Source organism: Papio anubis, chromosome 13 (assembly GCF_008728515.1).
Source record: "Papio anubis isolate 15944 chromosome 13, Panubis1.0, whole genome shotgun sequence".
Classification (NCBI taxonomy): Eukaryota; Metazoa; Chordata; class Mammalia; order Primates; family Cercopithecidae; genus Papio; species Papio anubis.
The window spans coordinates 17,978,146-18,001,772 of NC_044988.1; the positions used below are offsets into that span (position 1 = coordinate 17,978,146).

Consider the following 23,627-nt stretch of genomic DNA (forward strand, 5'->3'; position numbering starts at 1 on the left):
AATGTTCCTTTATAAAATAGTATGGAAGGTCAAATCTTCAGGCATCTCAGCCCCTATGTTCCTAGCTTCCTGTTCTCTGGCTACAATTTTGGAATCCTGGACTCAACACTAGTCAAAATTATCACTACCAAACCTATGTGAGGTGTCACCTTGCATTTTAGTGTTCACAGGACAAAACTGGGAACAGCTGCTTAATGGGTCAATTTGTAGAATCCCACAGCTTTTAAAGTCAGTTAGTGGACTGGAATTTTCATGCACCTCCTGTTTGCACAATACTTTATTCTTAGTCCAACTGAGGAGGAAATGTATACATGTATAAGGAAAAACACGTGCTGTAGTGCATTTTTAGTAAGAGAGAATAAAAACAAAATATCAACAGTTGACAAAATTTGTGATTAGCTGTCTTCAGTTCTTTTGTTTTTAGCTTTCACAGTTAAATGAATTCTGTTACCCTCTGTTCTTGCTTTTGCTTTTGCATAACAATTTTGTAACTGCTTGAAGAGTTTTGCTACCTTTCTTTTGTTTGTTTTGCATGTTGCAACAGAGCTTCTTGGAAAGTTAGAGTACCATTTGTATCTAACTGCAACACACCAAACAATTTCCATTGTAAGTATCTAAGGGCCTTTCTCAAGTCAGGTGTGAGGCAGAAACTTGTCAGTTTCTTTCCATCAAAAGCTACCAAATAGGCAACAATGTTGACGGCAGTACACACGTGGAAAGTATTTGCTGTGACTAAGAGTTTTGAAGAAACAATCTTCACGCCCTTGTAGATAAAGTTTTGAGAGTACAGTGACTTCCAGGGTCAGCAGTAAAGCTGAAGAAATTCTTGCTGCTTATGGAAACCATGATGAACAGAAAGACTGAAACGTGTCAGGAGGTCAGACTTCTGGGTCAACCATTTAAAGAGCTTTGCATATGGGGCTGGGGTTAAAATATTCCATTAGAGAGGTTCCACTCATAGAGCATGTGTACTTTTTATTCTTTTACTCGAACAAAATTTAAATATTAGACAAAGCTGGTAAGATAAACACACACACACCCCCCACAGCAACTTAGTACTTCTTTTGTGAGTAACTTCACAAAGAATGCTATGGAAATCTGAAATAGAAGTGGGTGGTAGGCCCAATATAATTTTATTAGACTTACAGTCTCTGTCTCTCAGCAACCTTGCCACTCATTTCCTTCATCCTATATCAGCAATGCAGTATTGGATTGAAAAATTACTCAAATTTTCCATAGACGGGTTGTTGTCTCCGTGGAAAGCAAATCAGAATGACATGCAAAGAAGACAGGCTCAGGTAGTCCAATACCTGATTCTTTCAAAGCCCCTTAAGTCGGTGCACTTGGGCTGGTGCATTTTTGCATGTCTGTGTGGCTGCCTCCTTTTCTCATTTCTGATTCCGTAGGCTTCATGTTGCTTACATGTTGAAACCACATGGGAACATTTTGGGAAATGCCGGAAAACAAAGTTAGGGGTAGTGATGCCAAGTCTGAAAGAGTGGTTGAAGAAAAGCAATAAGAAGTTTAATAACTTGTAAATTCTAGTAACTGGATTTTTTAATGAACAGAAGTAAAATATATTTATTTCCGGAATGTACTTTTCAGTATGTTCTGGGGGTAGATTTGTTTCAGTCGAGGCTTGAACTCTGGATAATGAAATGTTGGTAAATGTATAACTGGTTCTTTGAAAAAAAAAATGCATATGCAATTTAAACATATTTGTTATACCTTACCCAAGACATGCAATGAATACACCAACCAAAGAGCAGTTAATGCCACTAAGAGTTTTTATGAGTGTATATAGTACAGTGGCAGGAAAACTCCCCTAAAGGGAGGTATAGAACAGAAGACTTAAGATAATGGATTTGCAGTCAGAAAACCCTGCAGTGGAATCCTAGGGCCAAAATCACTTACTGAACTTTTTTGAGACTTAGTGTTCTGGTAGGTAAAATTAAACAGCACTTCCCTCACACACAAGGCAGAGGCAAAGTGACAAATCAAGTCTTGGTTTGTAGCATTTGTTATTTCCATGATACAAATACTCTCATTGTGGCTGATTTCAGTCTACCAACATGACAACACCGAATGCAGAGTTGCGAAAGTCCATAGTATTCCCCCACACAGATACGATAGACATGAATAACCAAGAGTGTAAAAAATTGCGGCCAGGTGCGGTGGCTCATGCCTGTAATCACAGCACTTTGGGAGGCCAAGGCAGGCGAATCACGTGGTCAGGAGATCGAGACCATTCTGGCTGACACGGTGAAACCCCATCTCTACTAAAAATACAAAAAATTAGCCAGGCCTGGTGGCAGACGCCTGTAGTCCCAGCTACTCGGGAGGCTGAGGCAGGAGAATGGCATGAACCTGGGAGGCGGAGCTTGCAGTGAGCTGAGATCCCACCACTGCACTCCAGCCTGGGTGATAGAGCAAGACTCTGTCTCCAAAAAAAAAAAAAAAAAAAAAAAAAAATTTGCATAGTGGGGTAGAATATTTAGGAAGTGATGAGTTTTGAGTATTTATCATCTTTTTAAAAACATAATTTATTTAATTAAAAGTTTATGTATTTTGACTTTAAATAATGGTGGTGTTTAAGAACCAGCTCATAGACTTCCTGAACAATTGACATTGGATTCCATGGGCCTGGAACAGACTCCCTGCTCTCCACTGGTTCTGGTCAAATGCAAGTCTGCTTTTTTGCCAAGGAATCTGGTGTCCATAGGAGCATCGTTGCTGGCTGCTCAGAAATTAGGCTTGGTAGGCCTGGTTCACATATGTTAATGCTTATACAATTAGCTTCTTCAGTTTAAAAACAACAATCCCTGTAATTCTCTCAGGCTGACTTAAAATTCAAGGTCTGCCAAACCCTGCCCAGATGCCAACAGCCAATAATTTATGATGGGATTAGGAATGAGAGTGAGGAAAAGTTACTTGTTAATTATGATTGTGAAGACCACACACACTTTGAAAAATGAAAGGATTTTTCAATCCTCTGTACAAATGAAAGGATTCCCGGTTAGCCTTACTTGGTGATACCAAAGTCAGTGGCCTTTCCTCTGCTCTCTGCAGCTCCACCTAGGGGTTTCCTAGCTGCCTTTTTCTAACCGAAAGCCCATCAATGAAATGTCTTATCAAAACTCCCAGCAAACTGCAGAGTTCCCGGGAAAACTAGCAGTTGACAAAGGCATTACAGTACCGTGTCATGCAGGCTGTTAAAGAAATCCAGCCCTGGTGATAATGTGTATATTCATTCTGTGTAAATGATTAAGTTCAAAAAACCATACAGTGAATCATGGTAGCAAGGCCAGACTTGCTTTGATTAACTACTCTGGTATAATGAAACCCAACAGAGCAATCACTGAAACATTTAGCTCCAAATGTAAATCTTTCTGAACTCTGAAAAAAAGAAATCATGTTAGGCAATGAGAGGTGGTGTATAATACAGCCATATTTCACATAATGAAAGTGGCAGCAGTTGTAAAGAAAAGGGAATGTTAAAAAGTTGTTATGCTGTGTTTGGCAAGAATGAGTCATTTTAAAAGTGTCAATCATGATAATTCAACATATTTTTAATCTAAAGGTCAATAGAAGCAGTTTCTAAGGTGGTACAATAGTGACGCCAAATATGAAAGCAAGTAGTTATAAGATGATTTCAAGTGTTAATACAGTATCATAGTGTGTCTCAGTTCTAAACTGAAGAGCATGGATTGATCAAGGTGAAAGAACTTTTATTAAAAATGTACCGCATTAGCGAGCAACATGGTCATCCCAATCAACCTGCTCTGTGGAGTTCTTCTATTCAGACATTGTTTGGTAAGAGAGTGTGGTGTCTTGTATAGTACAGGACTATAGGACGGTGTGGTGCTTCTATGATACAGTAGTTATTTTGCGGGGGATGGTGGCTGGGGAGGGCTTAGGTCTTCATCTGCTAGTGGCAACATCTACAGAGTAGAAACTCTTTCCTTGCAATAACCTACAAGTCATTTTCTCAAAAGCAAGAGAAATATATGCCAATGAGACATAAAGTCAGTGTTCTGTGATGATGGAACGGCCAGCCCTTCATGAATACACAGAACTGTTTGCATTCCTGAATATTTTCACTTTTGTCCTTGGACAACATTTGAATATACCTCAAATATGCTTGGGTCATGTTGTACATGTAAGTATTAGAAATATTCCGTGAGAGAAAAGTAAAATTATGCTCTGCCTTTAAAGCGGTCTTCCTTACGGGGAAAGCAATTGCTACCTCAGCAGTATTGGACTTTCATCTCATGGGTTTCATGCATACAGGTTAAACATATGAGAAGTTTTATAAGGCTATAGAAATTGTGTCAGAGAAAACAATCTATAAGAGGTCTGAGCAATATAAAAACCACTGGACACATTCAGTTTCATGATAAAGCTCTTTCTAAAGTTATTAGATTGCATAATTCAATCTGTGTTATTATGGGGGAACTTGGGTCCAACCACTGTTGTAGATTATAGTAATAATTCTATATAGACACACTCACATTACACAAAAACTCTCCCAGAACTGGTTGCAGACTAGCACAAGCATATTGTCTTCTGTTAATCCTCATAAACCTAACCAATAATTTGTTTCTGCTATTTTATCACACATATTAAAACCACTTTTATATGTAAAAATACCTAGCATAAGCATATGCTTTATCTATATGTGACCCTTTCTGGTAATGTCTCAAGAGTATATTCTATATAATTTAAATATATATGGATCTTTAATTGTGTTTCTAGAAGACTTTTGGTGATATAGTCAAAGAAAACAGAAGAAATCAAAGATGAAGAAACCATTCTATCACATTCTTTCCTTTCCCGTGAAGAGAAAATGATTGCACAGAGGTTCTTATAAAGTCTTAGGAGACAGACATTTGGATCTTTTGATATTTCTTGCTACTCCTCTTTTCCCTTCGCTTCTTTCCTCTCTAAATTCTTAAAACATGCCATGTGTCTTCAAAGTGTGAGCCTCACAACCATTATTCCAAGTATCTAAACATGTCTATGGTATGTTTTACCTACCAGTACATTGTACAGTAGTGGTGTGGACACACAATTTTGTATTCTGTTGTTTTTTATTTTAAATTTTTTCTCAATACAAAAATTATACATGCTGATATTAGAAACACTGGAAAAATCAGTGTTTTAATAAATAAAGAGGAAAATTATAAATAAATAAATAAATAAATAAGAAAATTAAAATGCTATATAAGTTCACCTCACAGAGAAAACCATTGTTGAAATTTTGCTGTATATTTTTCTGGTGTTTTAAATATATAACATATATACACACTTTAAAAATTACATTTGGGGTCATATTGTGTGGGGTGACCAGAAAGTCTGTAAACATAGGTGAAAATGATATTATCTATGTTAATATTATTAATATTATAAGAATTGTTAACATTAGCAAAGATATATTAATATTATTTCATATTATTTATTCATCTTACAGATTGGAGATGTCCTTGATGGCATTATATGTAATTTGCCTATGTTTCTAGACTTTCATGAACACACTGTAGATGATCAGTATATATATGCATATATTTATCTTTTCTTTTCTTTTCTTTTTCGAGACAGGTAGTATGGCTCTGTCACCCAGACTGGAGTGCAGTGGTGTGATCTTGGCGATCTTGGCTCACTGTAACCTCCACCTCCTGGGCTCAAGTGATCCTCCCACTTCAGCTTGCTGAGTAGCTGGGACCACAAGTATGTCCTACCATGTTGGGTTTTTTCTGTTTTTTTGTAGATACAGGGTTTCGCCATGTTACCCAGGCTGGTCTTGACCTCCTGGGCTCAAGCAATCTGCCTGCCTTGGCCTCCCAAAAGGTTAGGATTAAGGCGTGAGCCACTGCACCTGGCCGGTATATATATATTTCTTCACATTTTTGTTTTTTTGTTTGGTTGGTTTTTTTTTTGCACCATAGCAAGTTCCAATCCTGGCACGACCATTCATTTAAGGTCTTCAAATGGACAATGGTCACAAATGTAGAAATATTCCCACTTGCTGTGCCAGAAAAGAAACATTTTACAAATATCCTATCTTGTTTTTCCAAAAGGCCAATTCACAAGCTCTCTACAGATTTACCAGTCTCAAGCTCAATGACCATAACATTTGGCAAAAGTCTAACAACTGGAGATAAAAGTAGCATATTTTCTGAATTCCCTTACCTTTCCCAAACATACTCCTTGTAGAAAAATTAGAAGGAGTGGAGGGTAAGAAGGTAGGGAAAAAAGTGCCAGCCTCGGCCTTAGCTGTCTGTTACATAGTCCAAACATGGACATAGAGAGATCAATTCTTAGACAGGGCTTCAGTTATATTGACCTTCACAAAACATGTCTCCCCTGTCATGCCAAAGAAGTAACTGAAATTGAAATTTATTCTAGGCCTTTATGAAACAGCTGCAGGACAAGGCCAGTCTCCATCATCTTCTGGGGAAAGCCTTCACTTTCATGGAGCTAAACTCCATTGATCAGGGCAATTATAGACTTAGAGCATAAATGTTTCAGAGCCACATCTTTTCTAAAGATTTTCCTTTCCAGAAACTTCTTTTTTTAAAAAAAAGTTATTAATTTCCAAGTGATTGTGGTTATAGTCATGATCTTTTGTGCAGTGTTTCCATTTGACCTGACTCATAAGCATGACAAATTGGATATTGAGAAAAAGTTTTAGGATCAAATGGATTCAAATGTTTGGTGCTATTCTAATCATCAGGTGTGCATTTTATATGGCAATTTCATCGCTGCTGAAGAGACATATATGTTTTGTTAGAATATAAGCCTGTTCCTGAGAGGTGAAGCCAGCTGGGTCGAGTGGGGACTTGGGGAACTTTTCTGTCTTACAAGAGGTTTGTAAAATGCATCAAACAGTACTCTGTAAAAACGCACCAATTAGCACTCTGTAGCTAGCTAGAGGTTTGTAAAATCGACCAATCAGCACCCTGTAAAATGGACCAATCAGCACAGCAGGACATGGGTAGAGCCCAACAGGGGAATAAAGGCTGGCCACCCCAGCCAGCAGTGGGAACTGCTCGGGGCCCCTTCCACTAAAAGATATGTTCTTTTGCTCTTCACAATAAATCTTGCTGCTGTTCACTCTTTGGGTCTGTGCCATCTTTAAGAGCTGTAACACTCACCCTGAATGTCCACGGCTCCATTCTTGAAGTCAGCGAGACCACAAATCCACCAGAAGGAACCAACTCCGGACACATTCCCATCTTTTGTTCTGGGGCCAAAACCCTAAAACAATGAAAATTGAAGTATCCTGACTATAGGCTGATTATTTGAAATGTGAACAAAAGGCAAATGTGACCTTGGCCCCTGCAGTATTGAAAAAGGAATTTTTAAAAGTGTTTCGAAGTCACACGTATAAGAACTCTGCTTTATTTGCATGGTTTTGAAATATATATAATATTTTTGAACAGTCTCTCAATTTATATCCTTTGATGGGTAAGTCAGTTTTCTCCCACCACATTTTATGAACACATATATATTTTTTGAACACAGGGAGTATGGATGTCCTTTTGTAAAGGAAAAAAAAAATGTGAGCACCTCAGGCAAGACCTTTTCCCAGCCTAGAGATTTGAGAAACGGCAACAGGAAACTGAGGCAGTAGAGGGCTAGGGTCATATCTGTTTGTTGCCTCTCTATCTTCAGAGCTTTATTGGACAGATTGAGAAGTTTGGCTTGCCCTTTAAGAGAAAGGGGAGGCTGGATTAAAATCAAAAGTCTTCTGGTAGAGGAAAGAGACCCTGCATCAGAGGCCAGTGAAAGAAAGAATGAAGAAAAGGAAGCACATTCTGTAAGACTGACCAACAACCTCAAGGTGCTTGAGTCAAACCTAAAGAAATATTGGATTGCACGGGGTTTTAAACAGGAGTAGTGTCTCCCCTTGCTACCTGTGATGGCCATAGCAGCTTTAGGAAGTAGAGGATTTGCATTTTCTCTTCACATCTGTTTGGCGTGAATACACTGAAAACTTCAGTATACTCTTTCGGTGAAGCAGGGGAGAATTTTTCCACTTCCTCCAGAAAGTTTGTCTTCCTTTGCTCTTCTTATTCTCAGTACCTAAAATGTCATCCTCTCTTCCTCCATTTATTGTCCAGCTTTTTTTCCTTTTCTCAATATTAGTTTCTTTTCTGAACATCCTCCAGCCCACACACTCCTGTCATTATTTTGAGCATGCAGAATTCCCTCATTTGGATTCTCATTAAAGTTATTTTATATTATTATTATTTTTTAATTTTACTTTAAGTTCTGGGATACATGTGCAGAACATGCAGGTTTGTTAAATAGGTCTACATGTGCCATGGTGGTTTGCTGCACCTGTCAACTCGTAGGCTTTAAGGCCTGCATGCACTAGGTATTTGTCCTAATGCTCTCCCTCCCCTTATCCCCCCGTCCCCCAACAGGCCCCGATGGGTGATGATTCCCTCCTGTGTCCATGTATTCTCATTGTTCAACTCCTATCTAGCATGCGATTTATCAATTAGCACTGAGATGTTCTGCTAGAGATACTCTCCCCAGGCTATTGAGTGACGCCCTGACAACAGGAAACTGAGAGACTTCTTCTCATCAGCAGAGGACCAAGAGGAAAGCGGATTCTCAATAAACCCACACACAAACCAATGGTGACAGATGGCTTTTAGAGAAGTTATCCATAGTTTGCTTCTGATAGTTTATATTTCTTGGTGCAAATGTCCTTCTTCATCTATCACAACCTAATAGCTAAGAAAACATAACTTAATCAATAGCTTTCAAACCAAAGAATACGGGAACAATCTGACGGTACAGGACCTGCATTGTTTCTTCTGACTCTGAAAACATGTCCTGTGTTCAAAGGAATGGAGAGGGTGTTAAAGAGTCCAGTAAATAAAAATCTCTGATATGCTTTAATAATCACAAAGCTTTATTTTAGCTACTTAAGTCCCTTATCAATTTTTTAAAAAATGTATTCTTAGCCTTCCTGTTGATTTGATCAATGAGAAAAGAAGAAGGAGGAGAAAAGGAATAAACAGTAACTTAATATGATTCAGGAGGATTATATATACATTATCATATTTAAGCCTCAGGACAATCCTGAGAAGTAAGTCTCATTATCCCCTATTACAGAGAACTAAACAGGATCATAGAAGTTAAGTAACTCAAAATCACACAGAGAATGAAAGAAGGAATTGAAAGAAGAAAGTAGAACACAGGTCTCCTAATGTCTAGGCCAATTTTCCTTCCACTGCACAGTGTTTCCTAAGATTAGAAGAATATTTGTAATTGCGACTTGGTTAGGCCTTTAAATATAAAGGCCTCGTATCCTCTTCTGACAGATACCTGAAGAAACTGCTTCTCTGGGTTGCAAAGCCACTGAAGTACATCAAACAAAAATGAATTGGTAGCAAGCACTCTTTGCTTTGGAGAACACATCTACACACCTTCCTTCTTGCTCTGGTGACAGTTTTCATCTCCAGCACATTTCACAGATTTGATCACTTACTTGAATGTGTTGCATAAGAGATCACACACACACACACAAAGTTCCCTATTATTCCCAAGGACCATAAATTTGTCCTGGTGAAAGCCTGCATAGCAAAGCAGATGTCCTCTCAGCAGACAGTGAGGTGAGTGTTAGCTTCAGTTTCCCTGGAGAAGGGAGGTTGCACATAGGGTTATATTTTATGTAGGGGGAGTAAAGGGGAGAGTAACCCTCTCTCCATCAGGAGAGTGAGTGAGCTCTTGAATCTCATTGGGTGATCTAAATAGAAACCAGGCTCCAAAGTTGACAGTATAAACTGGAACTCAAGTATGGTACAACTAGTGCCAGATTTTCTTTTTATAGTTTTAAGATTTTGGACAAAAATGTAGATTTAGCAAACAGGCTACACTGAGCCCAAAAGGGCTGGCATCCCCCCAAGGGGGCATGAACATTTCACTGTAGTGAGTCTAACAGAGACATCTACTGGCTGAGCCCTGGACTTCTAGTGCAGGCTCTGTTGGCCCTTGTGATTGACCAATGCTCCCCATCTCTGACAAGCTTGTACATAAATGAAAATAATAATAATAATTGCATTTGTTCATACAGAATGACTAATTGCACACTTAGCATGTGTGCAAAGAAGCAAATATTCACAGAGGTCCAGGTAGATGGGGTGGATAAAGAATCACCAATTCACATGTTTATTTTTAAAAATGTCTTTACTACATCTGACCAAGGAACGGTAAAGGCATTTTAGTTCTCCTGTCTAAACGAAGTCAGGAGTTCAAATTCAACCAAAGAACATCATGAATTACCATTTTTTAGACCACCGGATTAAAATAATTGCAATATGGATAAAAATATTAATTCCAGCAAGATAAATCCTGTGATAAACTCAGAAGTGCCCCATTGGTAGAATATTTTGATATAAAGCACCAATTTATGGGGCAAATTTAAAGCACTGATGGCTCTGTATTGGGGGAGGAACAGTTCCCATGAGCAGAACCCACCAGATATTCCTGTCTCCTGGCATCTGTGCTGTGTGTCTGCTCCTTTGCTGCCTCTGGCGGGATTAGGTAACTATCTGCAACACTAGGACTGGGCCACTATTAATCAGCATGAACAAACTTCCTGCTCTTAACTAGGAGGAATCATGAATTGGAAGACTAAATATAGGCAAACAAATCCAATAACGAAACCCTCACAGCCTAGACATAAGCAAATATAAATCCCTCTTGTGTTATTATAATGCCTACCAACCTAATTGAGAACACATTCATTTTAAGCTAAATAAATTACCGCTACAATTATATAACCTTGAGGTCACCTCCTTTAGGAGACGGCCAACACTTGTATTAACTATTCCACGCTTTACTGTAAGTGGCCTCAGCCAATCAATGCCAGATAAATGCTGTTAAAATATGCATTTAATTAACCCAGTCCTTCATTTATTTGCTATTTTAGCCTAGGGATGAAGAAGAAAGTGAAGTTAAATTGTGTGCATTCTCAAACAAGACTTCAGAATGGAGAGCTTTTTGTTTCCAGTCAAGGCACTCTCTTCCTTATTAATCTGGCAAAGAGAGAGCACTCCTCAGACTTTAACAGAATAGTACATCCATCTGAAGAATGGGGCTTTGCCTGTGATATTTATAGCTCCACACTCAAGGAACCAACTCCTTCCATTTTCCTTAGAGAGATGGATTTCCTTAGAGAAATGTCTTTTGCATTAATGCTTTGATCCCTCTCTGGCTGTGAACAATTATTGCAGTACCTTTACAGTCACATGGATCCAGCAGCAATTATATTACTAACTGATGGATTCATGAATTACTTTATTGTGTCAAGGTACAGAGCTGATTTTGGTTGTGTATTGAAATATTCTCTCTTCTTTCTTCCGGTGTTATGCAAATAATCCTAGCAGTACCTACCTAGTAAGTTATATGTCTTTCACCAATACTTTTCTTTTGGTTTTGATCCTGCTGTTGTAGGCACATTATTATTCACTGAATATCCATCTGCTCGCTCACATATCCCAGCTGTGTTCGTCGAAACCAGGTGGCACTGGGCTGTGAACAGAAGTGATGTGTGTTACTTCAGGCTGAAGCATTCAAGAGCTGATGCACAACCTTCTACCTCTCTTTGTTCCACAGTGATCCGGAAAGTTGAAACGGCCAAGGTATAAAATGAAAAGCAGCACAGCTTGTGGAGTCAACTTATAGAGGAACGCTGCTTTGAGGGGGTATTCTGTCTTACACTGCTTTTTAAATGAGCAAGAAAGCTTTGTTTTATTAAACCACTGAGATTTCAAGGTTTGTTTATCATAACATAATCTAGCCTGTGTTGACAAATATAATTGGCTTCCACGGTAATAAACAAATCTATATTCTATAGTACTAAGTAACCACCTAAACTGTAGTAATTTGGATCTAATTTGCATGAATATTAATTCCTTTAAACAAGAAAGGAAAATTATGATATTCCCACAGCCTCCATACCTTCAGAATAAGCCATTTGTTCATTAATTTTTAATGAGAAACATTTGTTATTATGAATTCTTCGACAAGACTTTGATTTTCTTCTCAGTAAGTGATGACCATAATTAAGCTCCTCATAATGAACACAGCAATTTTTAAACAGTACAATTTATATAATGCTTCTCCTCTGGGAGACTTGGTTTTCTCAATAAAACGCCGCAGTAGATATATGACTAAGTTTCCATGGTGCATGAGGATTTGTAGTTATTATTACATTTACCTCTGTTTTCATTGATTCATTGATTGATTCATTGATTCATTCATCCATTGACACTTATCTTTTCTGCACTTTTTGCAGACCTGAGTTTTACTCAGTCAAAGAGTGAATTTTAAAAAGGAAGCTTTAAATATTGTACATTACAGGATGTTGGGTTACTGGCAATATACCATTTCCTCCCCAAAGGGCTTTCCTGTTATTACTGGCTTAATGGCTTCATTTATCTATGTAGTTCAAGATCTTTTAAAGTCTATCATTCACTTCTATAACACATAAATGTGGTCACATATACAATAAAGTCAATCATTAGTTAAAATACTAAAAATATTTTTCCGCAGCATTTGATATCGGAGTAAAGGATACCAATATAAACCTCTCTTATCTAGTTGCACCATTAGGAAGACTTACTGGGTTGTATCTCACCCCAGATCACAATAGGAAATATTTGCTGGACAGTGGTAGCCACACAAAATCACTTTTCTGTAGTTACCAAACGTAATACTTTGGAAACTATTAGCACCTCTGCCTCGCTCATCTCATCTCCAGTAAAGGGAAAGAGGAACAGACAGATTTGAAGGTAAAGAGACCCAAACTGGGCACGATCCAGTTGATTAACTCACTATCCCTTTTTCATACTACCAAGTCTCACAGGTCAGGTGTCAAATAGCATTCTGAATCCCATTACATTTTTATGAAGTCATTGTTTACATTCACTGTTTTCTACAGGTAATGTTGGTCCCTCCTAAGAACTTTTACTGGTTGAATCTTTCACTGCTCTGCATTTTAATACTACAGTCCTTCTTCTACCCACCCTATCTGTATTCCCAATGCCTCTAAGCCTGCTCTATTTTCACTCAGAGCACTTTCCACTCTAAAAAACGCTATATACTTATTATATTAATATTGGTAAATATTGTCACTACCACACTAGAATATAGGTTCCCAAAGGGCAATGATTTTCTTATGCCTTTGGTTAATAATATAAATGCTGGCACATAGAAAGCATGCACTAAATATTTTTCAGTGAATAAATGAATGAAAGTTTCTCTGGTCTAATGAAAACATTCTGATACTTATTTTCCTGATATTCTCTTTTATTCATTCAAAATCTACTTTGCCTCTGGTCATCTTATTCCTGAATCTCATTCATTCTTCAACTGATGCTGTCAGCTTGTCACATGGCTGACTTGCTTCACAATTCTCCAACTTTTCTACTTTATTTCTGGGACCCTGACCAGCGTCTTTTTTTTTTTTTTTTTTTTTTTCTGGCATGATGTCTTCCTGGACAGAAGATCTAGATAATTTCCTATGCATGTTCCCATGGGCAGTGCTAACCAGAAATAATGAAGTCCTATAGATGGATTTTGGTGACCATTATATATTCAATTTAATTTAAATTATTTAAAATCTAATTATAAATGGATTTTAGGAGATATTTTTGGTAAAAAATACATGCACAGTGCGATTTAGAAAAGAAGAAAATAAAATCATCCATAACTCCACTATGAGAAAAATCTGTAGTTATTATTTTAAATAGCATTATTTATTATTTCTCTTTGAACTGACTTCTTAAGTTAAAACCCATCAAATTAATTCATAAAAACAGACTTTAAGCAAAGCTTATAAATGAATACAACAAGGAAAGAGATGAAAATAGGATGCGCAGAATTAGAAAAAAGAGAGCATTTTATAACTGAAGGGGGCACTTCATTTCTAAAATGAGTTCTCTGACCTCAAGTCACCATTAAACAAGTTGAACTTACAGAGTCCAGAGCTCATGTCTATGAAAGGAGCTTTGTGTAGAAACAATTTCAGAGAAAGTTATGATCACAAAGAAGGAGAATATCTCCCAAATTAATTGCACTGTTCAGCAGTGCTAGGATGACCAACTCTCCCAGTTTGCCCACGACTGAGGGGTGTCTCGGGTTGCTGGGCTTTCAGTGCTAAAACAGAGATAGTCTCAAGCACACTGGTACAAGTTGGTCCCATGAGTATCTCAAACTGCTTGGGCATCTTGGCGGGGGGAACCCCCAAAACCCTACACATCCTTGTTTTTTGTATGTAAGACTTGTCTTAAATCATTATTTAGTATTTGGCCAATAAAAGTGCTGCTAGGAAATTCTTTATGATGGAAATTTTAAAATAAAAGAAACTCTGACACAGTGATGGTAAAAGAGGGACCGTTCCTCAAAACTAAATCAAGAGCTAAAGTGGCCCAAGCTGACGGTAGGAGCACAGAAGCCCTTCATTTCGTTCAGTCACAGGAAATCAGTCCTTTTCAGTGTCTTTGCATCTGCCAGGCAGCGTCAGCAATAAGAGAAGAATGTAATTCAAGTGATTTGGATGAACTGACAGACAGCAAAAACCCCTTTTCTTCCAGACCCTGACAGGAACAGAATGGTTTGCTGTGGCATCCAAAGCAGGCCTCAGACTGAGTCAATCTTGAGGCAATTAAAAAATAAAAAAGGATTGGACATTCTCTACCAAAACTGTATAAGGCAACTATCTGTCCCCGGGCGGTGTGTCTAAGAGGAAGACAGTGGAAAGAGGAAATTCTGAGTATTCAAGATGTCTCCCTCTTTGTTTATGTTTACTAATGTTCATGAAGAAAGTGATTTTTAGAATGTTCTATGCATTGAAACAAATTAAGAGCAACTAAGGAAAACACAAAGCTAAAAAAACAAAAAATCTCCCAGCTTTTGAGAGAAAAAGATAGAAGTAAAAATTGGAATTTTAATTGCGAAGAGATTTTTCCAGAAGTCAAATTTTTAGGGTTAGAAGAAAAGAAGGTTAAGTTGTGATAGCGCTGTCATGACTGAAAGCTTCATGAGAAGTATGAAGTATTTGGGGCACTCTAAAAAGTAACTTTTTGTTCCATATTACCGAGGTACTTTTAAGGAAATGCATACTTGCCTGTTGCATTAAGGAAGTGGCAAACAAGCTTGCCTTCCACAGAAGATTTTACTACTGCAAAAATGTTCTCAAGCTATTACCATTATACTAGTAACTCACAATCATTCAAATACTAACAGAAACTTAAACACAATAAAATGCTAAAATCAAACAGATTACTCACTTTTCCCCTCAGGTAATAATAACTCGTTTGAATATCACTTTGGAATTTAGTCTCCTAATCATTCTGTGATTTAAGTGTTTATATTATTCCCATTTTATGTGCAATAAAACTGAGGTCGAGGATATTTGTAGTTTACTCAAGTTTTCACTGCTATGAAGTTCAAGTACAGTTGCACTTAGGTCTTTTGGGTTTAGATGTTTACTATTAACATAAATCAAGCTCTCCGTTTAATCTCACATTTTGACTTTTATGGAGACAGCACCAATTTCAAGATTCTTTGTGGCTGGGCATGGTGGCTCATGCCTGTAATCCCAGCACTTTGGAAGGCTGAGGCAGGTGGATCACCTGAGGTCAGGAGTTTGAGACCAGCCTGACCAGCCTTCACCAATATGGTGAAACCTCCTCTCTATTAAAAATACAAAAATTAGCTGGGCATGGTGGTATGCACCTGTAATCCCAGTTACTCAGGAGGCTGAGGCAGGAGAATTGCTTGAATCCAGAGGTGGAAATTGCAGTGAGTCAAGATCATGCCACTGCATTCCATTCTGGGTGACAAAGCAAGACTCTGTCTCAAAACAAACAAACAAACAAACAAACCTAGATTATCTCTGCATTACATTAGTAGGTATAGAGGTTTCTGGTCACTGACTTGGGCAATTGCAATGGCCAGAGACTTATTACTTCCTTCATATTGACAGAGTCATGAAACCTCAGGGGTTATGGCTGAAAAATCAATGCCAGATGGCTGTAGAGTAAAGATTCCTGAAGACTCTGCTACTGTCAAGTCACCCAACAGAAATGTCCTCAATGCTGATAAAGATAGAGATAACACATGCAGACCATCTGTTCCAGCCACATGGCTTTTAACAAGGAAAATCTCTTAGGGTATAATGAATGAAGACTAGCTACAGGCAAAGGAATATCTAGGATACATTCTTTGTCTACTGGTCATTAGCTAATTGTGGATGAAGATAATTAAGACAGGTCTCCAAAAGTTGTCGCATAGTTCGGCTACTAGCTACTATTACCGAACATGTAGGAACGTGTTGAATGATGTGAAATTAATGTTGTTGGCAAAATTGCTAAATTACTTCAAGAAAGTCCAAATAAGCTTCACCATATATATATATATTTTTTTTACCAGAATTTATTACTCTACTTTTTCTCAATATATCTGAGGTCACGTTTAGCAAAAGACACAGGTGAGTAAAATGAGACTAGAAAGGCAAAAAAGAAACATGATCAAAACTGATCACTACCTATAGCACATGTATTGCAACCAACTGGTACAGAATTGTGATTGTAATAGGGGACATTTTAAATCAAATTAGGGGCATTTCAAGCATTTGAATGTGTTAAGTAATCAAGAAACTGATTAATAGTATTACACCAGAAGGTCCAAAATCACTTCTTTTGACTTCATAGTGATGCATAAAACCCATACGTGACCTCTTCCGATGGGTTTCATCATGACATTGTAATCATTCTTGGGATCATACTTGTAATCATACATGTAATTATCCTGGAAACCTGGTTCCCAAGAAAATGTGTAAAGTAACGAAAATTTTTACCTGAAGGTGCTTGGCTGGAAACACCCTCACTGAGAGACGATTGTGAGGGGCACCATTGATGTTCACTTGCTGATGCATTTTGGCAAGGTCAGGAATGCTAAGGCTAGAGGGTTCTTGTACTTTGCTTTAAGATAGCATAAGAGCTCTTCAGTATATGGCTTCAAAAAAGGGATCAATTCTTTAATAAGCTTTACAACCATCATGTAAACAAGGAATCTATTCAAGTTTAGGTTGGAGGCCATTTAATCATTTAGCACTGGTATTACTAAGTAGATTTTCATTCCCTGCTGTTGTCCAACTTTTAAAATAATAAGATATGTTGGGGCATCGATAATCTAGTATAAAACAAGCAGGTATTCCAAAGAAGTTATTTGCAGAGACTCAAACATTTCAAATTACCACAATATCAATGCTAGGACCTTTTAGAGCAGAAGCTCCCAAACTTTTTCAATCCATGGTGACCCCAGGGCAAAATATATACCTAACAATTATTTATTAAATGCTTATGTCCAAACAAGTCAATATATATTTATGTTCTAACAACATTAGTAGCCATGTGAAAAAATAATACATATGTATAGAAAAAAATACTATTGCTATTTTTTTATTAAATAACCACAGTTATTTACTGATAGGATATTTGTACCTGTTGCATACTGCATAACTTCTCAAACCTTGGACTCAAACTAGGCAATGCTACCCTCATTTCTCGCTCCACATTAAATTTTGCATAGTACTTGATTTATATTACAACAACTTCTGAATACCCAGCTACACAAAAATATGGTGTCATCTAATAAATGTAGTGTTAATGTTGAAACTACCAACTCCCTGAATCTCCTAGTTTGTGTGGCATCCCCGTTTCCTGCAACCAAGTACTGCAGTGTCCCCTCAATGATCTGAAATATTCCATGGTGCCCTCTGAGTTCACTGTAGCACACTCAGGTAGCTTTTGGTTGATAGGTGGGGAGCTGCAGTTATAAACAGTTGTAAGGATACCTTTGAGCAATAACAATAATAATATTATCAAGATGTTGCACTCAAGAGACTGACCGAATTAAAAGCAAAAGCCACTTTGAGCATATTCTTATAAGTCACAATTCATCTGGAATAGAAAGAGAATGTGAGCATTGTGGTCAACATTCGTTGTGAACATTGAGAATTTTTGTTGTTCTTCTCAATAAAAGAGAAGGAAGTATGAAAGAATTATGTTTGTCGGCCGGGCAAGGTGGCTCAAGCCTGTAATCCCAGCACTTTGGGAGGCCGAGACGGGCGGATCACGAGGTCAGGAGATCGAGACCATCCTGGCTAACACGGTGAAACCCCGTCTCTACTAAAAAATACAAAAAACTAGCCGGGCGAGGTGGCGGGCGACTGTAGTCCCAGCTACTCGGGAGGCTGAGGCAGGAGAATGGCGTAAACCCGGGAGGCGGAGCTTGCAGTGAGCCGAGATCCGGCCACTGCACTCCAGCCCGGGTGACAGAGCGAGACTCCGTCTCAAAAAAAAAAAAAAAAAAGAAAGAAAGAGTTATGTTTGTTAGTGGCTAGGCAAGCCTGGCTTTCTGGAAGGCTGGGTGCAGAATGCAGTAGAGATGGATGAGAAGTTTTAGGGTAAGAAAGCATCATCTAAATATTCTGAATAATAAAGAGGAAGCTCCAATGGTGCATGATTTCTCCCTTTATCGATTTCTTTGTATTTTGCTTCTATCTCTTTAGAAAAGTGTTTTGCATAAGTAATTATGGTTAATCACACATCTGAAGAAAACTGTCCTTTTAGACATGCAATTCACACGAATCCCACCATAGCCCTTCTCACAATTTTGCAGCTTTCTGAACAAATGATTCAGTAGCCATGCATATTAGTATTAAAGACCAAAACCAGAAAAAATGAATTGCTGAAATCTAGACATTCAGAGAAGTCATGTACTAATGATACCTCATTTTTATATTTTATTCTGTTCACATTTGCTAAAGAACTTTGGAACAAGCAATCAATTGATGAAAATAAGACCTCAGCAATGATTAGCACATAAGTTGTTGTTACATTTTTTAAAAACGTTTCATAATAATATGTGTTTCAGGAGAATGTACTGGTTCACTGAGATATGTAAGAAGTCAGTTATCGTGATGTGAAGGAATTTATCTTTTTGCACTGGTTGAACTGCAAATTAACTGCATGGTCTTAGGTCAAAGTCACTTTGCCTCCCTGCGCCTCACTCCTGCATGCATGATGGTGGCTAGATGTCTCTAAGGCCCTCGAGTTGCAACACTGAATACTCTATGAACTTTTTTGCTCAAGTGGACTTTTGCTGTCTTCTGAACAGCACATGTATTCTTGACCCAATCAGTCAAATAGTCGAATTAAAGAAAGAAGATATTACTGCTGAAGATTTTTTTTATTTAAAAAATTTTAAAATTGTAGTAAAAAACATATAACATGAAATTGACCATTTCAACCATTTCAAAGCATAAGGTTCAGTAGTGTTAAGTATATTCGCATTGTTATGCGAGCAATCTTCAGAACTTTTCCATCTTGCAAAACTGAAACTTTATATCCACTAAACAGTAACTCCCCATCCCCCTCTCTCCTCACTCCCTGGCACCGCCTTTCTGCTTCCTTTTTCTATTAATTTGACTAGTCTTGATACTTCATACAAGTGGAATCATATAGTATTTGTCTTTTTGTAATTGGCTTATTTTACTTAGCATAATGTCCTCAAGATTGATGTAAGTTGTAGCATGTGTCACAATTTCCATTTTTTTTAAGGCTGAATAATATTTTTGCTGGTACACACCACATTTAATTTATGCATTTATCCATTGGTGGACACCTGGGATGCTTCTGCCTCTTGACTATTGTGGATAGTATTGCTATGAACATGGGTGGGTTTTCAAGGAGAGAAATGCATATTTATTTTCCTCAGACCCCAAGGACATCACAGTACTGTCAATAATCTTCTGATTTCATCTAGAGAGTTTCCAGAAGTAAGGGAAGTAGGTCACCAGGGTGCTTAAAATCCATTCTGGTAGACCCATAGGAAGATTATTTGAAATATTATTTCCAGATGTGTCTTAGGGCTAAAATGTGTTTCCTTCTGTTTTATTACGAGTCATTACAGGAAACAACAGGCAAAGAGAAAAACAAAGTTTTGTCTTCCAAAATGTCTTTGCTATCAGGACAGTTTTATTGAGAACCTGAATCTCCATAGGCGTGTTTCATTTCTAATTAGTTACAGCTCCAAACCTTTGTGAGAAAAGTCTCATGGGGATTTAAAAATTTTAGCCCCATGTATTAGTATAGCCGTCCCACTTCAAAAGTATTATACAAAAGAATATTAATGTCCTTGAAAAATTTGTATGTCTAAGTCAAGCCAGGTCATTTTTTAAGCAATAGGCTCAGAACTTTTCAAGGAAAAGTGTTTTTTTGTCTTTTTTTTTTTTAATGAAAGAAAATAACTCTTTAAACCAGATTAAAACTCCTACTTTTAGTTATTCAATCACTAATTAAATTAGCATATATATCTTTGACTTCAGATGCAGCAAGCATTGCCTGATAACTGAAGCCACTTCCGTGCTTCCAGTATTTGCATTTTGCTTGTTTGTTTTTGTACATTCTGCTACTCAAGTACTTTCTTTTCTAAGCAGCCTATATAAAGCTCATGTTGAGCACAACTAGAAAATCTTTTAATGAAGAAAGGCTTTCAACATTACTGACAATATTTTTATCTTATCTACATACAAAATTTGGGGGTAAATGTCATCAGGGGAATCCATTCCAAATTAGATGTTTAGTTTAATAGAGTAAAAAAAAGTTCTACTTAAATAGAATAATAATTTGCTCACAATCTGTAATTTCTATCTTTCTGTATCTGTGATGAATATAGGCGTAGAGGTCTCGTGCATGCATTTCTCTAGGTAGAACTCCATATTGAAGGCCTTTAGGTCACCATTGTCCATAGAAATGCAATGTAAGTCATATATGTCATTTTAATTTTTCTAGTAGCCACATTAAAGAATAAAACAGTGAAATTAATTCTAATAATATATTTTATTAATCCAATATATAAAAATCTTATTTCAAGATATAATTAATATAAAATTATTAATGAGGTATTTTACCTTAGTATTAAGTTTTCAAAATATTGTGCACAGGTTTCAATCTCAATTTGGACCAGCCATATTTCAAGTCTCAATAGCCGCACGTGGCTAGTGGCTATCGTATTGGACAGCACATGCAGATTTAGATGACCACTTTCATTTCAGCTGTTCTGCCTTATATACATTTATATTTATATGTACAATTTATGTTATTTGTATTTATACATGCGTTTCTAGATGTTTTAAACTTTTAAAAAGCTCGATATTCAGACACTCATGAGTATGTATCATAACAAAAGTTTCCTTATTTCACAAAGCAATCCATCACAAGTTTTCTTTGCAGAGTGAGGGCTTCTGGTTTATTTCAAATAATTTAGTTTATAGAAATATAATATTCAAATGATTCTTAAGGAGTAACACACGAACTATGTAAACCAAAAACCACCTGTATATCCTTATAATAAAAGAATCTAATTGGAATGGTAACCTTAGTCCTCCTGGGTAATAAAGAAGAGGTGAAGATTGAGTCAGGATAACGTCCCATCTGGAATATCTATTTATTGTGGTTCTCTCTTCACCGTAAGAGGATAATTGCTTTCCTGTTACTCAGATATTTACACAACACTTATTTTATTTAGGTCAGTGTAGAGAGTTTCTATGTCCAAAGTATAAAGGACGTACACATCCTCCTTTTGATTTCAGGATTAAATACACACGCACAGAGTAGGTTAAATGTGAACAACATAAATGCAAACGTACACTTTTTATCTCTTTGTAGAGTATAACAGAATGTTAAAATCTGAATCTCATATATTTTCAATCTCAGCTCTCTCAATGTGACAGAGGAGGAAAGACGAAGAATCACTGAATGACTTACAGATCATCAAACATCTAGCTTACTCGGTAAGTAGCCTCTATTGTTTCTTTTTAATAGAAGTAGTATTTCCTCTTCCCTGCTTTGTTCTTTTTCCCATGTCCTGTCTCTCTTGCTTCCAGGTCTAGCTTCCTCTGCTTTTTTATTGTAAATGTCAAGCCCTCTGGACAGTAATCATATCAACCTGGATAGTTTTAAGCTTGGTGAATCCTCAGCTTAAGTCTCATGACAACTCCTCATTTGGCTTGTCATAATTAGCAATTGTGATGTCTTCCAAGCCACCTTAAAAACATTCTAATTTTTCTACTCCTATTACTACTCTGGGAATATTAAATAATCAACAAGCATAAATAGTGGGACTTTGTTGGTCACGTAGGGAGGGGAATGCAAAGGAAAGGAGTTCACCAAAGAGACAAACAAAATGCTTGGAACATTGAAAGCAGAGTCTGGTGCCAATGGGCCATTGTAACCACGAGCTGGTATCAATGAGTGCTGACACAATAGTCTGAAAAGTTGAGAAGGGTCAGTTTGTGAATGGTCTTGATTGCTGGGTGTGCTATTGAGTTTGTTCTCTATATAGGCAGTAGCAAACCAACTACTGATGTGTGTGTATGTGTGCACATGTGCGCATGAACAAGGGTGTGTTTTAAGCAGGATTGTGACATGTTTAGGCAGTGACCTAGATAAATAATTGTGTTAACAGACTTAATATAGCAGAAGGGTTTGAATTAGGAAGGCCAGATGAGAAATGGTTGCAGCAGGGCAGAGGAGAGCTACTTTGGATACTAATTGGTTATAATAGCATCTAACATGGATTGAGAGTTGTATGCATTTTCTCATTTAAATCTCACCATAGTCATACAAGGAAGGTTTTGTCATTAGTCCCATTTTACAAATGAATTTAGAGTTCAGGGAAGTTAAAGTAACTTCTTCAAGGGTAAGCAACTGATTCATAACATTGGTGTTCAAATACTCTGTTAAAATCATACATCAAATGAGTGAAAAACTTTTGAGTATCCTTCTCAAATACAGGTATTCTAATTTATAAATTTTTATATTCATTACTTCTATCCACATACTAAATATTAATAAAGCTTATTATTTTAGTGCAGCCCAATGGGTTTGGTGCAGCCCCGGGGTTAAAGGCACCCTGCTCTGGAGACTACTGGTCTACATAATTGAACTGGAATGTCTTTAGACATTGCATAAATCTTAAGTTGACAATAAACCCTATACAGATCTTCCTCTATGTACAATGGGGTTATGTTTCAATAAATCCATTGTAAATTGGAGATATCATTAAGTAAAAAAATGCATTTAATATGCCTAAAATACTGAACATCACAGCTTAGCCTAGGCTACCTTAATCATGCTCAGGGGTGGGCGTGGTGGCTTATGCCTGTAATCCCAGCATTTTGGGAAGCCAATGTGGGTGGATCACCTGAGGTCAGGAGTTCACGACCAGCCTAGCCAATATGGTGAAACCCTATCTTTACTAAAAATACAAAAAATTAGCCGGGTGTGGTGGTGGGCGCCTGTAATCCCAGTTACTCGGGAGGCTGAGGCAGGAGAATCGCTTGAACCCAGGAGGTGGAGGTTGCAGTGAGCTGGGATTGCACTATTTCACTACTCCAGCCTAGGCAACAAGAGCAAAACTCCATCTCAAAACAAAGAAACAAACAAACAAATAAACAAACAAAAAAACACCATGCTCAGGACATTTACATTTACCTACAATTGGGCAAAATCATCTAACACAAAGCCTACTTTATA

At 37.4% G+C, this 23,627-nt stretch overlaps 1 long non-coding RNA gene across 2 annotated transcripts; it reads right to left on the minus strand.

Annotated features, from left to right (window-relative positions):
* Positions 1–1,097: 1,097 nt before the first annotated feature.
* LOC103878439 lies at positions 1,098–23,293 on the minus strand. Of its 2 annotated transcripts, none has more exons than XR_001895960.3 (4): positions 21,881–23,293; positions 11,413–11,550; positions 7,155–7,257; positions 1,098–1,490 (listed from the first exon to the last, which is right to left on the minus strand). It is a non-coding gene; the product is annotated as an uncharacterized LOC103878439 (long non-coding RNA). The 2 variants fall into 2 exon arrangements; XR_638627.4 differs by having other exon boundaries at positions 21,858–23,293.
* Positions 23,294–23,627: the final 334 nt, after the last annotated feature.